Source organism: Vidua chalybeata, chromosome 1 (assembly GCF_026979565.1).
Source record: "Vidua chalybeata isolate OUT-0048 chromosome 1, bVidCha1 merged haplotype, whole genome shotgun sequence".
NCBI lineage: Eukaryota > Metazoa > Chordata > Aves > Passeriformes > Viduidae > Vidua > Vidua chalybeata.
In genome coordinates, this window is record NC_071530.1 from 112,245,350 (window position 1) to 112,262,787 (window position 17,438).

At 42.0% G+C, this 17,438-nt stretch overlaps 1 protein-coding gene across 1 annotated transcript in view; it reads left to right on the plus strand.

Annotated features, from left to right (window-relative positions):
* Positions 1 to 3,675: 3,675 nt before the first annotated feature.
* The window catches only part of SNTG1 (syntrophin gamma 1), a 312,663-nt gene continuing 298,900 nt past the window's right edge, over positions 3,676 to 17,438 (plus strand). Inside the window, exon 1 of the mRNA XM_053965314.1 lies at positions 3,676 to 3,994. The gene's annotated coding sequence lies outside the window, so the exon portion shown is untranslated. The remainder of the gene's footprint in view (positions 3,995 to 17,438) is intronic.

Here is a 17,438-nt window from a genome sequence, read left to right on the forward strand (position 1 = left end):
TCCACTTTCTATAAAGTGTGACACCTGTCCTTGATGGTGTTACATTTGCTACTCTGACTGCTATCTTTTCCAAAAGTGGATATTGAAAATAGATTAATTCTATTCTCACAGATCCAATTAATAACCTATCAGCCATGATGTGTTCCCAGAGGTGGTAAGACTTGCTCCAGAAATGGAAAATCTAATGTTGCAGTGACGTTGGACAAAAAAACACTCTCTATTTCCCAGCGCATCTTAACATCTTTTTTATATATTCATGTTACTTGTCCACTACAACTGGTAGTTTCTTTTCCTGTGAACTTTTTCAAAGCCTGAGTTCTCTGCCCGTTATTTCCCAGCACTTTCAGAGTGAGGCTTATGTGTAACAGACATACGCACAAGAGTTTGGGTGCCAAATGTCAGAAGCCCTGCCCACAATCAAAGTGAGCTATACTTCCAGAAGGGAAAAAAAATGGATGCTGTAGTAATTTTGCAAAGAGAAAAGAAGACAAATGATCTCTTGCAGATAGATAGTCAATACAGTTTTACCAAGGGTGTCACTCGCTTGCTTGGTGGGTAAAATTCTTCCTTTCATTCTCATATTTTTAAACAATGACAATTTTTCTTCATGCTTAGCTGCCATTTCTTCCATTTTTAATGCTTCCATCCTTTGTCACCCCATCCTTGTTGGTGACTTGAGTGGTGCCAGGCTGCTGAAGTTGAAGAATCTAAAACAGATGCCAATCTACCATCATTTTATTAGGTGAAATTTCTTAATTAACATATTCCATACTATACAAAAACAATTCTGGCTCACCTGGTCTGACTATAAATGTTGCTTCACGTTGTTGACTACATCTTAAGTTTACCTGACATCTGATTTCTGTATATGTAAAAATCTCATGTTGTGTTTGTGCTGCCTGAAGCAAAAATACAACACGAACGTAACCTTCTAATTGTGTGTAAAAACTGGAATGCACACTTATTTCATACAATGTGGTTGATAATTATAAAAAATACTGCACACTATTTTCACCCGGTTTGGTAGACTTCATCTTCAGCATTAGTGGTAACGAAACTTGCAACATACATGCATTTTAATAAATATTAATATATTTTTAAATTAGTTTGGAAGATACTGCACTAAAATTGAACAGCTTTCTCTTGTGAAATGAAACTTCCTTTCTTGCTTGAGCTATCCACTCTTCATTATCACACAAAGAATAGAGTGGGAGGTCTCCATGAAAAATGACAGCTCTTCCTACAAATGGGAGGACAGAATATGTACCAATTCTATAATCTATAGGTGACTTTGATAGCGAAAAATGAGGACGTTGTCCCTGTTGAAATTTGAGTGTGGGACTGACTCTAGACAAAGTAACTAAAAGATCATAAAATATTATTTGCTTCCACTTTGTTTAAAAACTTCTCTCCTGGGTGTTGACTTTCTCAGCAGGGCATGAGTTCCACTTCACTTCTGTCTTTGATTAGTTTTTGGTTCATTACATTTCACTTATTTCAATTCTCAGACATGTATTTCAATCATCCCAGCCCTCATATATATATCATTTTAATAATTTATTTTTTCAGTCTTGTCAGGAGAACTATCAGTTCAAACTATTTAATCTTTCAGTAGAGCCACAACAGAACAAATAGCTTGGTTAGTTTGCAGCTATCAAGAACTGTTGATATCAATTCAATATTAAGAAACAAGGAAAGATAAAGATCTGTATCTCAAGATAAGAACTGAAGTACAAACCCGTTCAATTAGGCGTCAAACTTATCAATGCATTTTCTAAGGCATTTATCAACCCAACATTAGCTTTATTCTTCGGAGCAACTCTCTTAGCTTTGCATTTAGCTCGCATGAAGCAGTCTGTTTAAATTCTTTCCCCCCTCAATAGCTCACTGCACACTATTGAAGGTAATATTTATAAAAGGAGACAATAAAGAACAGAAACATTTTTGTTTCTGCCAGCTTGGTTGAAGAAAAGCCCTTAACTGTAAGATGCCTGTAAAAACCAATTTTCATTACAAGAAGCCTAGAGAAGTTGAAGGGAAAAGGGCTGTCGGAGGAGCTACAGAAAAGCAAAGCTCAATCTCCTTTTCAGCGAACTTTTAATTGTGACCACCCTCCCTGAAATCCTCAGCCTAACTGCAGAGAAACATTTCCAAAAGCTGTAAGGGGCCCCAGAGCATGCGGGTGAGACCACTGCTGCTCCACTCACTCCCAATTAAGCAAAAGCCCCACGACGGCCGGGCTCTCCCCGACACCAAGGAGGCGCAGAGGCTCCGCGGGATTCCCTGCCCGCAGCTCTCCGCAGCGCCGGCGGGCGGCGAGCCCGGCTGCCGGCATCGCCGCGGGGAGCCCGCGGCCAGCGCGGGGGAGCGCGGTGCCGAGAGGCGGCTCCGGAGGCGGCTCCCCTCGGGCTCTCTCTCCTGCTGCTTTTTCCTGCTTCGTTAATTCTCCCCCTTGCTTCACCGTGGCAGGTCGGCTTCTGGCGGCCCCGTCCGCGGGGAGATGCGGCGGCCCCGTCCGCGGGGAGATGCGGCTCCCCCGCGGCGGCCGCCTATGCGTATGGGGGTGTGTTCATACATATACATACATATCTGTGTATTATATATATGGGTGTGCCTGTGTAAGTGACTGATAGCTGCGTTAGAGCGTGTCATTGCAGCGCTGTCCGATGGGGAGGACCATGCCTGCGGGGGATCTCCGGCAGGGCGCCGTGCGCGCTGCTGGAAGCACGAGCGTGCGGAACAGGAGGGCGAGGATCACGCAGGGCTTTCGCGAGGCACAGGGCAGCTTGTCCCTCACTCCTTTTGCACCCTTTGGGGCCCCTCCTTGTCCGAGGGAGGCCAGAAGAGCAGCGCTGGCTGTGCGCCGGTGGCGGTGGTCGCCGCAGAGCCGTGCTCTGGGTTAGAGGCTGTGAGACAGAGCGGGGAGAGGGCAGCGCCGGTGCCGCGCCAAGCCAGCCAAGCAAAGTGATAGAACCGGCACCAAATTTCTTCCCTACATGGGGGGTCGATGTACGTTCCCTCTGGCGAGCGGCCAGCTGAAAACCAGTCACACAGCTGGCATAAAGGGCAGCCCGGGCAGCTGAGCAAAAGCGGAGGCTGAGTGAGGCAAGAGGGGGGCCGATAACTTTCCTGCCGGGCACGGGGTGAGCGGCGAGCCGCAGCTCCCTAGGACCGGTGACAGCTCCGCGGGCTCCGTCCGAGCGGGCTTTCCCGCGGCCCGGGGAAACACCGCCTCCCCCGGGCGGCTCGGCAGCTCCGGCTCCGCGCCCGGGACCGCTCTGTCCCTGCGCGCCGGAGGTCGCGCTCACCCGGTGGTCCCAGCTCATCCTCCCGCTGCCCGTGGGAAGCGGCTCCCGGCTCCCGCTTCGCCGCCCGCTCGCCCCTCTCCGGCACGGGGGCCGGCCCGAGGGAGGGCTGCGCGTCACCGGATCTGGTGGCGCCGGCAGCGGGGCGGCGTTACGGAGCGCCCCGGGAGCGGCGGGGGGGCGGGCGGGGGTCCCGGGCGGGGCCGGCATCGCCGCGCCTGGCTGCGGCCGCGGTGGCGGCGCCGCGCCGCCTCGCCTCCCTTCGCCTCGCCGCGCCTCGCCCGGCCGCTCGCCGCCGCGGAGAGGCGGCGCTGCTCCCCGCACGCCCCCGCCCGGCGCCCCCGCTCCGTCTCCGGGAAGAGCGCGGGGAGCCCCACGCTCCCCCTCAGCGCGGCGGCGGAGTTCGAGCCGGTGGCGGCGGCGGCCAGGTTGCGATGCCCTTTTAGCCGGCGGCCCGCCCCGAGATAGCGCCGGCGGGAAGGAGCGCGAGTTGCCGGGGCTGTGGCTGACACCATGGGCACCGGGCAGGGGGGCGAGGCGGCCGGGCTCCCTGCGCTCCTCGGCTGAGCCCGGGGATGTGCCGGCGCCCGGAGGAATTATTTTGGAACTAGCAGGAGCGGTGGGAGGAGAACGAGCGGCACAGCGTTTCACAGCTGCGAGGAGGTCGTCCGGCGGTGCTGTATAGGCAAGTAAGCTCTTGCTTCCTTTTCGCTGCGTTTTCTTCGTCTCGAGTGACTTTTTTTTTGCAGCTGCTGGTCGCTTGCTGCCAGTTCGGAGGCAGGATGGTCGGCGGCGCCAGCAGCAGTTCTCGGGGGCTGAGGTGCAGGGGATTGGTGGCCGGGATTGCAGGGGAGCCCCGCTCCAACTCAGCCGGAGTCCGCCGTGGGCGGACCGCTGGTGCGGTGCTCCGGTGCAGAGCCGGGAAGGAAGCTCCGTGTCCCAACGCTTCCCATTTCTGCAACTGAAAGAGATGATGCCTTTGTTCAGGCATTTCATAATGTAAAATGCTTTCTCGTCTTTGCTGAACTGTAACTGAATTGTAGAAGTCCCTTAATTGCTTTTCACCAGTGCTTCTTGTGAGAGAGAGGCAAGAAACATGTTAGCCTTTCATACGCACTTATGGATTCAGATAGTGAACCCGGAGTTTTGATTTTTATGCCCATAACTTTCTTGTGCCCTGCCTGGTGTTCTTCCTTGAGATGCTCTTGCTGTGAGGTTATGGTTCGTCCAGCCTTGTTTGTTTGCTTTTCGCCTGTGGATATTTATTGCTACACTTGACATGGCAATGAAGGGAAAAGTTGACTGTAATTTATTTCAGTGTATGGAGGACAGGTTGCAGGCAGGGGACTAATTCTTCTCTCAGAGGAACTCCACTTCAAAGGAAGAGGCCCGTGGGGCTGTAATCTGTAGCTGAAAACTCGGAGAGCTCAGAGCAGACCGGTCACACTGCAAAGAACGAATCCTGTGCACCGTTCAGCAGCGATAGCGTTTAAGCTAAGCTGCCTGCCCTCCCGTACCTGTGAAAAGACCTGACTCTGAAATGCAGGGAATAGAGATGTGAATTCTGGGCAGGTTTGGGAGAAGGCAGAACTTTGTTTCTAACTGCTTAGCTAAGTTTGCTCTTACTGATTTCCTCAGTGTCTTCTCTATGAGCCTGAAAACTGCAATCTGTTACAGTGACCTTGATGGATGTTGTATTCTAACAGGAAAGCAGCACAGAATAAAAGTATTTACACATATTTACAGCTAAGCTCTGATGTTTCACTAGGAGCTCATTCAGTTTCAGTGAATGTGGTAGTTTCAGCAGGGGCACTGGGCATGGTACGTGTGTCGGAAATAACTTGGGAAAATAACTTGCTAATAGTGATGAAAGTAAAAGTTGAAGTGTTGGAAATGTACGCTTCTGCAGAAATGCCACTGTGTGTGAAATGTCTGTTAAGTTTTGGATATTTTGTTTTCTAATCAGTGAGATCTGTACTGAAAGGAGTGTGTGGGTGTGTGTGGAAATCTCAAGGTTTCCCAGGTTAGTGCACTTTGACTTGTCAGCAGCAAGAGATCTTTTTACACACTGAAATACACATTTTTACGTAGATGCAAGATTGACATGATAAGATTAAAAAATTTTGGGGTGTCAGTATGGTGAACATGTAGCTAATTCAAGTTTATAGCTGAAAGATAAACTAATCCTTTCCCATAATGGTGGAAGATGATCTGGCTGAAGGGAGTGTCATTTGTTTCAGTGCAGTTTATGGAGAATGCTCCTATGGTTTGTTCATATTTCTGTCTCTCTGATGAAGCTGTGAAACACAATTAGAATAACTGCTGCTAGACAGTGGGATGCAAACCTATCCATTACTTAAAACACTCAGCTTATTCTGCCTCATATCAAAAAAAGTATAGTTTCTGGCAAGTCTGCCTATGGTTCTGTTGTAGTAATTCCTTCCTCTGTTGCAGAGTGGCAGACTTTCACTAGGCATGTGCAAGGGAGAACATGAAACACTGAAGCATGCACTAATCTGGGTTTCATTTGTGCTATGTATTACATTCGAGGTTTCCACAGTTAGCATAAGTAAGTGCTTATGCCTGATTATATGAATAAACGGGGTTTAAAAATTGTATTAGCTTTGTCACTTGTGATGCATATTGCAGACTCCTTCCTTTTTAGTCTTTCAAACTAATCTAATGCTATACTCACTCTTTGCCTGAAGAGGAAGAAAACATAATTTAATGATTTATCATTTGGCTTTCACGGTGTCTTGTCCCATAGCTATGAGATAATCTAATGAAGGTCCCCATCACTGAATTAAAGGACATGGTGCTCTAGACTTTCACTTACTGTCAAATTTTCCCTCTTTTACATGGCGAAAGAATCGAGTTTTAACAAGGTCTGAGAAAAAAAAATAAATGTTGCTTTTTCTGTTAGAAATTTGAAATGAAAGGGGAAGGTAAGACTTGAGGTCTTTAAAGACATCATTAAAAACATCCACTTTTAAGATATTAATTGACCTCCTTTACCTTCACAAATTTTCTTTATCTTTTACTTGGTACTTGTCAGAAAGCCTTCCTGCATATTGATACTTTAGTTTACAATGTGTGCAGTTCTTAATTTTAAAAATTCAAGAGTGACCATCACACACTTCACTGTAAGGCTATTCTAGAATCCTGTTTAATGTTCTGTATCCCACTTGGCTTGTATCTTTTGAATTGGAGATTTCCAAAGTACGCTATATTCAATTTTATAGTATGCATTTTTGTTTTAATTCTATGTAAATCTTTACTAGAGAAGACTGTTGACTTTGATTCAGAAATTTCAGGGCAAGCTCCGAAGTTATTTTTCTTTCCTATTTTTTTTTGTGTTTTCTCAGTCATGCTTTTTGGGCATAGCTTTCATGAACTGACAGAGTCCTGTATGCAAAATGAAAACCACCAACAATTAAATGTGACTTTTCTAGTCAGCCCAACCCAGTTGAATGTGTAATTTATTCATCTTAGATTCAATATTAAGAGAAACAAGAGATGTAGTCTGCTCTCAGTTCTTCCCTCTGAAGTGCTCAAGTAAGTACCATTTCTTCATTCTCATAACTTAGCACTGGTCCTTGTGCCTGAGCTGTTAGTATTTCTTTCTGGTAGTTATCCCCAGGTCTGCTTGCATTCACTGTTAAAAAGCTAAGTAGTTGTTGTGAATGATAAGAAATATTGAACAGATTTATTGTGTCATGTTTCTTGGCCCTTCGCATGGCTGTGCTTTCAGTTCAGGTTTCCAGGGAGAGACCTGAATGTGGTTGGGTTGAATCCCAATATGAGTCTGCTACATCAACGTGTACCTCTGGCAGTATGCTGTGACACTGGCTCAGCATGATTGCACAGACAAACGTCTGTATTTGTTCAGTTTTGTCTGCCATAACTGGAAGAGTCAGAAAGCCTTACTGTTGTTGTGACCAACATAGATTTTCTGCGTTCCTATTGCAGATCAGAGGAAAGAGAGAAAGCATACATCAAAAAAACCACAAAAACCTAGAACTCAAAACAGGTCATGTCTCAAAGATATAGTTATAATCAACACCAGGGAAGGCAGTGGAGACACATCCAGGGAAATTCACACATATATTTAATTATCCAAGGAAGAAATTAATATTCATCTTGAGAGATTGATTTAGTCTTGAGAGATTGATTTCGTAGGTGATGCATCTACCCTTTATGAAGAAGAGGAGCTATGTGATACAGAAACAAAGTTTTTTTCCACTGCACACTTCAGTTGTGGCTGTCACTGTCGTTTGGGACTCAGCCTTCTCTTCAGTAATTAGCTCGAATTGGCCAAAAGAGGTGGAATGCTCTGTTGTATGATGAATCTGGTGCTGCAGCAGCCAAGGGCTGGGTTGTTTCCTGAGGACTTGCTCTCTTCAATTTATTAAAGTAATGAGTAGAGGAAAGCTAATCAAGTAGAGTGTTTGGGATAAGATTAATTTCATGATTCGTTCTCTGATTTGTTTTGGATAATGTTGGGCAAAACCATAAAAGTTCTTCACTGTGATACTTATGTGAGAGTAGCAATAGTTTTGACTGACATATATAAATATATGTAATATATTTATTTAACATAAATAAATGTTCTATAAACTGGGATTAAGATTTTGCACATGAGGCCAGAACATGGATAAACAATACTACTAGACACAGTTTGCTGTGCCACGCAGGCACTTCAGAGATAAGGAATGGATGGTTTATGTATCTTCCACTGTGAAAAGCAGGAGGTCCCCTATGCCAGGAATTGAGCACAGCTGAAACAGTCATGCCCTGAGGGTGGCAGTGGATGTTCCCAGTGTGGAATAAAACTTGAAGTAGAGTGAAAGTCCCACACTGGTGTTCACAGGGTGCTTTTCAACAGCCACTGAAATTCCAGTGTAAGATGTGGTTGAGTGAAGGCACTGATGCTTTACTGCTTTAATACTGGCATGGATACTGAGTCTAAAAGAACTCATGGCTTCAGGGATGCTGTGGGTGCAATTCCTTGATTGTTAATTCCACAGGTGGTTATCATCTGGAACAGGGATGAATTTTTAATTTTTTCTATGAAGTTTGTTCCTTGCTTTTAGATTTGGGTGTTCGTTCCTTGGTTAGTTGAGATTTTGGTTCAAAGTTATGCTTTTAAAGCTGACAAACATCAAGCACTTCTGAAGTGTTCATTGCTTGGAGCTTTTGAGATGAGATAACACCAGAGGAGAAACAATTTATTCATCAGATTATTCTGAAGTTTGGCTTTATTGTATTTTTTGTTCATTCTCGATGTTTTTTTTTTTTTTTCACATAGTGAACAATGTGCTTGGTTTCATGTTGAAGATGTTAGAAATGGCATTTTAAGTACATATCATATTGCTTTTTGGTCAAATTATTCAAATAGACTCAGATTTAAATGTGAATAAAAGCTATTTGAGTGAAAAAAAAAACACATGCCTTTTCCCCTCCACTTTTTGTATTAAATTTATTTAAAAAACAGCTAACCATAAAGAAGTGAGAATGGGAGTGCTGTTTATGACATTCATATTTCTTCTGCTTTCTGTCAAAAAACTAAAGGGAATTTCATCGTCTTATACAAATGACAGACTATCGTGAGTGATAGTAATCATATCCTCTGATTCTTTCTTGGTGTAAAGACTATTTTGCTATTTTTTTTTAATTTAGTGTAAAAATGTCATTGATTTCAACAGGTATAATACTAAGAACTTGGGAATATTTAAAAATATTTTAAAATTTTGATATTCATACTTAATGTAGCTGTTAATATTTGTCTTAATATAAAGCACTGATTCTTAATTACAGAATTATTTCTAAAATACTTTGCTGTTTTGCATTTGCTAAATATATATTCATTCATAATTATGTGAGATAGCTTTTTCTAGTTTCTCTGTATGCCAAAATGTTTTGATTGACTCTTTTAACAGTTCTGAATAATGAACTGTATGCTTCAGCTTCAAGAACACAAATGGGCATTGATTTTCTTTGACTTGCTTTTGACCCCTAAAGAAGTAAAGTCATTAGAATTATGCTTGAAAGAGCTTTGCTCTATCTCCTATCATTTTATAGATATTATAAACAGGCTTAGGGAACTAATCTATGCTAATCATATTTTTTCAAGTGAAAAAGGAGGGAAAAATCATCAGCTCTACAGTTGTCTTGCAGCTCTAAGTTTCATCACTCACAGCTGTCTGCCTGTATCCATTAGCAGTTGGTACTGCAGCTGTATGTCCCTGAATGCAGCAGAATTCACAAACAGTTCTTCTCACAACTGTTTAATTGAGTATTAAATGGCAAACATTTATGTGAAGATTTTGGTCAGTGCAATGCCATTTTTTTTTCAAGTAACAAAACATGCAGTGACACATGTGTAGAGTTCCTCCGTGAAAATAGCTTTTGTGTAAAAGTCAGCATCAGGTCTGTGTCTCTACAGGTTTTAATATCTGGAGTGCCTTCACTCTCATTCTGTGAGTTATGTAGTTTACTTCTTTATCAAACAGCATTATGGACACAGAATGCAAAGGTAAAATGTAAAAGATAAAAAGGTAAAACATAGAAGTAGTCTTTTCAAAGTCATCTGGAGAAACGGATGCAAGAGCAAATTGGGTTTACAGTGCCGAGGAGCTAGTGTGGTTGACACGTTATGAATGGGGCAAGATAGGGCCCTTCCAGGGTTCATGCCTTGCAGGGCTCCCTGTCCCTAAACTGAGCAACTCCATTAACCTAAATGCAAAAATAGTCACACTGCTGCAGCAACTTCTGTGTCAAATACAGTGACATTCGTGAAGGAGTTTTATTGGAGGAGGCATACTGCAACTGTGCTAGAGGCGTTTCCAAGCAGTGTATGGAAGTCATGACAGAATCTGATGATGATCACCTCTCATTTTATTTAAGCTCACTGAGATAAGAAAGGACCTTCCTAGATAATTGAATGCACAAGGAGATAATTTCTTTCTACACTGTGTCATTAGTCTTTCAGCTAGTTAATTCTTAAGCATTTGTAGTAATAGTTCATCATATGCTTCTTTTCACAACTTACTGTCTTTTGCAGTTGTGATGTTGTCTGAGCTGGTTCCTTGGGGTGTCTTAATTAAAATTGCTTAGATTTCAGTTTGTTAATCTGTTTTATTCATCAGGTTTCCTTTTCACTACATTAAATAACTTACTTAATCTCTAAAGGGAGGGCTGATATTTCTGAACAGTGATTATATATTGTATTATTCTCCATGTTTTCAATGCTATTTATTCTTCTTAATTTAGAAAAACCCTAAACCTTCTGATTTTTGGTAGGTGGATCAGAGTATTCATTGCATGCTTTGATTAATGGAGCAATCCATTGCTGGCAGTAATTTGATATTGCCATTTGTCACTATGCTCCTGTACAACGTGTCCTTTCATGTACATCTTGCTGCCTTTTTTTAACCCCTTCATGATGCTACAGTACTTATTTCAGAAATGAAAATCCCAAGATTAATCTCAAGCATTATTCCCTCATGTGATACATATTATACATCTAAGATTCTGTAGTTTTCTGTGCTTCTTTGCATTCTCTTTATTGAGTTTAATGTATAATTGTATAGCTCTTTATTGAGTTTAATATATAATTCTTTATAAACCTTGTGTCATGTTTAAACCCATGACTTTTTCTCTTTGAAATGAGACTTGATTTTTGGTTTTACTGTTAACTCTTTACTATTACGTATTAGCTGTATTTGTCTAATTGCAGCAGCGGCATTTTTTTGGGGAAAAAAAACCCCAACATTTTGGGAAATGAAAAGTAAAATATTTGGGCATCAGCTCCCTTTTGGAAAATTACAAGAACATTATCCATCATTTTCCTTTTAGTCTAAAGAGTATGAAAAGACATAACATTTCCCCTGCTAGTTACTGCATGATAGTACTGACCACTAGGTGTATACACCTGTATGCCTTCTCTACAGGTTTTTGATGGCTGCAGAACTGTGAGCCCGAGATCACAAGTAGCTGGGGTCATAAAGGTCTAGCCAGACTGCATGAAAGAAGGCACTAAAATATAGTGGGTTTGCTTTTTCATTCTTTATGCGGTGATAGAAAGAGGATATGTATGACCCTTGAAAAGAGGAAAAGGTGAATAGTTGCATTTCTAGACAAAGCACAGAGAGAACTGCGAGAAGGACAAAAGTAAGATATTTGATGAGAGAGCTTCTATCTATGTTTTTGAGGGGAAAGAGGTGCTTTCCAAGACAGCAATTGTTCAGTAATCTTCAGAATTGCATCCTTGAAATACAGACCTGCTGCTTGTAAGGAGTTCTGCCAGAAAAGTATTCCCTTTCCTTGTGAGAAATGTCCGGGTAAGGCTATATTTGTGTCATTGTTCTCCAAAAGTCCATGAATTCCCCATATTTAAAGCAGGAACTCACATACAAGGATAAAGTTGCATTAATAGATGGACTACTTCCTTCTGCAGGTACATCTGTGGATGTAGTTGAGAAGCTCTGTTTTTTTGGGCTATCTGAGGTTGGCCTCAAAGTGCATGAGAAGCAACAAGGAAATCAGTGAGATTCTTGTGTTGCCTTATGTTAGGAGAGACACAAAAGTGGCAGCATCAGGATTTCTCATTCTTTTTGCCCTGCAATACGTGAACATTCTGTCTTAAGATGAATTCTGCCATAAATTTGGCTTCCTACACCCGCCTGTCTTAAAAATAGTCTTTACAGTATTCCGAAGTTGATGGAGACTACGTGGAATTACAAACCTCATTTCACAATTCTAATTTCTGTAGGAGAGTTGTCTGGGCATCTTACTTTCCAGCAAGTAGATCTGGAAAAAACAGCTGGAAGCACCTCTAGGGGCAACTCTAAAAATATAAAAATAAGATTCTGTGCCTTTTAAATACTAATTCTGCTTCAGAGAAGGTAGATGAGAAGGAGGCTGCTTTCATGGATCAAGTGTCAATATTACTTGAGTTACAAAGCAATACACCAGATTCATTTACATTCCTTATTTTATGGCAGCAGAATTGTCTTTTCTGGATGGCAAGAAGTAGCTTAGATCTTCCTACATATAATATCTCTCTCTGGAGGCATTTCAAATGCTGAAAACAAGCTCTGCACAAAAGCTTGCAAAAATGGTGAAGTACTTTGAAGTTCTACAATTACGGTTAAATGTCACTTTCTGCAGGTTTATGGCATGTAAGTAGCTGGAGATATTACTGTGGGAAAGGCTAGTCCTTCATCTTTAAAAAATACACCTCATAGTAGTAGCCTGTATTTATGAGTGTATAAACTATCTTCTGTGTGTTTGAAACCTGTGGTCAAACCCCATTTTTTTATCAAAGCTTTTTGTTATCTTAAAAAGAAGGTTGAATTACATAAATACCATCTTTAATTTGAAAGATTTCTTACCACCATACATCTGAAATACTCTTCTTGGATATAGAAATCATGATAAAGAACCTGAAAACATTCCTGTAAGTACTACAGTGTATGCTAGATATCAAAATTATGGTCTCTAATACAAGCCAGTTGTTTTTACAGTACTGGGGCCCATTCAGGGTGAGGATCAGGGACAGTGTTTAACTTTTTAGTTTCAGACTATGCAAATGTATTCAGTTTAGTGAGTGCTCTCAATTGGGAATAACTATGTAACAATAACATATATCTAGGCTGCGGCTCTCCGTTGTTTTTCCCGGCTCCGGGCAGCTCTGGCGCCTAATGGCACCGCCTCCCTCCGGAGACCGAGTTCGTCGCTTGCTCCTGCGCGCCGGTCGGGGCTTGCCGGGTTCTGTTGCCTGCGTGAGGGTACGAGGCAAAGAGGGAAGGAATTGTCCAAATCACCCATGAGGGAAGCAGGAAGGTTTTAATGGCCGCGGAGAGCTGCAGCGGAGAGGCCGTGACCCGCTTCCAGCACCCGCATGGAGGAGATGGCGACGGGGCCGGGGAGCTGCGGGATGATATAAGGGGTGGGACAGGGACGGCAAAGGCCCTCCCACCCAGTGGGGACAGGTGTTGTGGCAATGACGTGGACCACGGCGACCAACGGGAACGCGACTGGGGCAGACACGGGGCCACGGGGTGAGTGGGGTTGCGGGAACGGGGTGACGGACACAGAATTCTCAGGACTGGATGGGGGAGTGGTTACAGGAGTGGCAGGGGGAAGCTCCAATGGCAGGCAGCCTGGAGCTAACCACTGTGGGGAGGGAGAAACACGGGGGGTGCATGGGGGTACACAGAACTCGGCTAGCTAACATAAATTAGAACCCCTAATCTAAACCCAAACCTGGGATGCAACACTAGGCAGCCTTCAATTTAGGATGAGGGTTCCTCTAGAGTATGCAAATCAAATCTTCAGAACGATGTTTAAAACTTTAAAATAATGAGAAGTAAAAATCCACGAAGCAGTAATTTATAAAAATAGCTTGGTGTGTTACATGCAGCAGATGCTTAAAGGGTACTGTTGCTCACAGTCTGAAGGCTTCTGGAGGTACTGCTGCTCAGAATCTGTAGCTGCTGGAAAAGAGACACTGTATGTTGTTCTCTGTTTAGAGAAATTGTTCTTGGGGTAATGCTCATGGCAGTTGTATTGCTGATTTCCATGGCAGCCTGCCTACAGTTGCTCGGAAGAAGAGTGCAGGTGTTCTGCAAGAGTGGGACAGGCATGATGTTTGACTGAATCAGCTCCTTCCTCAGCCATGGGGAGGATGTTCTTTCACTGCACGCTCGGTTTTCATCAGTCTGAGAAGCCTTTGATTTACTAAAATACTCATGGCAGCTTTTGAAGTGTGAAATTACTTGTATGATGGTCCCTTTTGTGTAAGGCCTTGCTGAAGTGCTCCTGTTAAAAGCTTGGACACAGTATTTCTGCTACAGGTCAGTCAACAGGCTGCAGGTGGTTGCTTGTGGCAAACTCCACATTTGGGGTGGGTGTTCTGCCCCAGAGACCTTGGACTCTGTTTGCCCTCACAGCCCTCATTGCTGATGTCTCTTCCTATCTCCTATGTTTCATGTTGTTGCCCATCATGTCAGTTGCTCCTGTGTTTGCAATCTGTCAGCACGAGGAAAGCATGTGATTAGTCATGGTTATTGATGAGATTCATAGGTCTGAGACTTACTTTCAGGAAGCCTGTGAGACCTTTAGCATAATAATCCTATAATGGTTTGATACAGTGATATAAAAGTACCTCATTCAGGGAAGAAGTGGTATGTGGGGAATTTTCTTTGTTGTTTGTATGTACAGCAATGAGCATATATGGCACCTCTTTGAGATAAAGGTGGCATCATGATAAAAGTGACATGAAAGAAAAGACTTATCAACTCCTCTATAAAACTTCAGGAATAACATTTGTTTCTATTTCTGGTTGGTGATACATACATACAGAGAATATATTTCTTTTATATAGCCATAAGGCATGATTTTTGCTTTTCAGCTGGTTTTTCCCTGAAGGGAAGACAAAATTGATAATTTGAGAACAGCTCATTCTGATACTTCTGAGAATGGTCCCTAGTTAGAGCTTCACACTTAGGATTTCCACCCCCCCTCCTCAATATTTGTGTTGTATCCTTTACTAGCTTCCAGCTTGGACAGTGTATGTTTTACACATATTTGTGTGCATACATGTATTCAGAGTAGATTAATGTCTGTAGCAGATAAATATCATATATGTGTCAAATATGATATACTATGTGCTTTTCAGCTGTGATAGCCCTGGAATTTGGAAATTTGTAATAAAACCATCTTTGATCATGACAGCAGCTACATTACATGGCTGGATGTTCTTGTGGCTTCTATTACATCTGTGTAAAGTAGAGAGTGGCCTGTGCTTGTACAGGGATTGACCCTCTTTCAGATAATCTTTCTCAGTCTGCATACCCTTCTCAAATCTATTCAGAAATACAAGTGAGGATCATCTTCCTGGCCTGTTAAATCTTCTCTTTACATACCTCTGCTAGTTCTTCCTCCCTCACATCAAACTGAACCTCTCTTTTGTTTTCAAAGGTTTTGTTTAGTAAAGCCAAGCATTAGGCGCTGCATTTAGCAGCTTACTGAGGTTTTTGTTCTTACCACCGGGTCATCATTGTCTAAATTGCCTGAAATTTCCACAATACATGTTTTTCTGTCCCTTATGAAAGTAAAAACTCTCTACTTGAAAATCTGCCTTTATAACATTCGGTTGTCATCTTAACTTCTACTAGGCTGCTTGCAGAGGGTTTCCATCTGGAACTGATTTCAAGCCTAAATTAGTAGTTTTTTTCAGTGGATCATTTTCAATAGTTTTGTAGGAATAGCTTTATACAATTCAGTGAGATCTTAATGTCTATTTCTTTTAATAATGGAAATTCCTTTTTTCACATTTTTGTCCTGTTAATCCAATAATAGTATCTACTGTTTGTATACTGCTGTGTATTAATATATCCTGGCTCAAGGCATGAAAATAGCACTTCTTGTTCCAGTAACAACACTTGACTACTTAATTTTAAACTATTTAATAATTCTTTGGTGAAATTGCTGATACTTGATGTAAATATTTTTAGACATCTGCTTTTAGGCAGTACATCACAGACAAGGGCAGATTACTTGGAAATTTACGTTCAGTTTGATAAGACACCCCTGTTTTCTTTATGGAGGAATCTTCAGCATTTGGCGGCAGTTGTGGCAGTGATAGGTGTTAGGTTCCTTGGAATTAGATCTGTTTTCATTTGTTCAGCAACAGAAAATTCGAAGTTTCAAGAGTTTAGTTTACAAATACAGGAAAAGGATTTAAGAATGAACAGCTTGATCAAGAGAAATTACATGTTAGTTTGAATGTACATTGAATTAAAAAATGGAGTGAATTAGTGAAGAGACGTCTCGCTCTTGAATCCAGACTGTGAAGGTGTGAAGTGTAGGGAGACCCAAAAAGAAGACGTGGATTCTGGTGTTCACTGGCTCTTCTCTGAGTCACCATTATGCCCATGAAATGTTGGATTGGGCAATGAGCACTCCAAGGAGTGGGCAGTGCTGGATGACTGCCCAGTTGACCTGCCTCCTCCTTGGAAAAAAGAGCTTGGTCTTTTGATATACTCCATACTCTCATCCTCAGAGCTTGCAGTCCAAAAATAGTATAGCAACCAAGTGTACTGCTGGAAGAAAGGAGTGGTGAACCTGTTTTAACTAAAGAGAGGTGAGTGGGTGTGATTTATAGGCTGGTCAGAAGCTGTGTGAAAAACAGGTTGTTAAATTGGACTGTTACAATTTTTTTCATATTGTCTTATCTATACTGTAGAATTTTGCCTCAAGCTTTTCTCTGTGTAATAGTTTTGTTACTGAAGTTTAAGAAAATTTCAAAATGGTAAGTTTTAATTTAAACCTACTTTTTTCAGTTTGGCAATGCCAAGTGCAGGGAATAGAACACGGTCTCAACAGTGAAGTGGAACTCTGAATTGGATATAATCTGTGATCATCACATAGACTTGTGCACATTGCATAAATTTCTTCTGGTTCATTTATCTCACTTAGCTTAAATTCACACTTTGTGCACACATGGTTAGTACTTTGAGACTTCATTAATGAATGGTTACTTAAAGGTTTATTTTTAGTAGTTAGAGACAGTGGATGCATATAGTGTGTTAGATACTGGTTTACATGCGGTTTTGTTTTCTCAGAATGTTTTTCATGATCTCATAGCAAATTACTGTAGACTTGGTCACTACTTTCTCTGATGTATTAGTTTTTGGAAGAACATTACACAAACCTGGAAAATAATTTGATTTGTTGTAGGAGCCTTTAAAATGGATTTGCCTAAATCTATTCTTGACATCAATTAAATTTATTATGAAGTCATATTTGCTCATTTAGCAGTCTCTGTCTTAAGTAATACATTGTAAGGAAGAACACTTGGAAGTCTTAGAATTAATGTAGTAGAATGAACACTTGAAGGGATCTCTCTGCAACCATTCTGTCTGTGAATAGAGCCACAACTGCTAAAGAAATGTTTTATTTTTCTACTACAATACTGTAAAAGGAAATAGTGGATTATTATTTAGAGAGCTATAAATTCCCAAAATAAATTGTATTTTTGTTTGTATTTAAAAAAACCACAGCTGAACAGATGGGAAAGTAGCCCATGCTGCTTCTCAGATTCTGACTTAAAAAAAAATCTTCTCC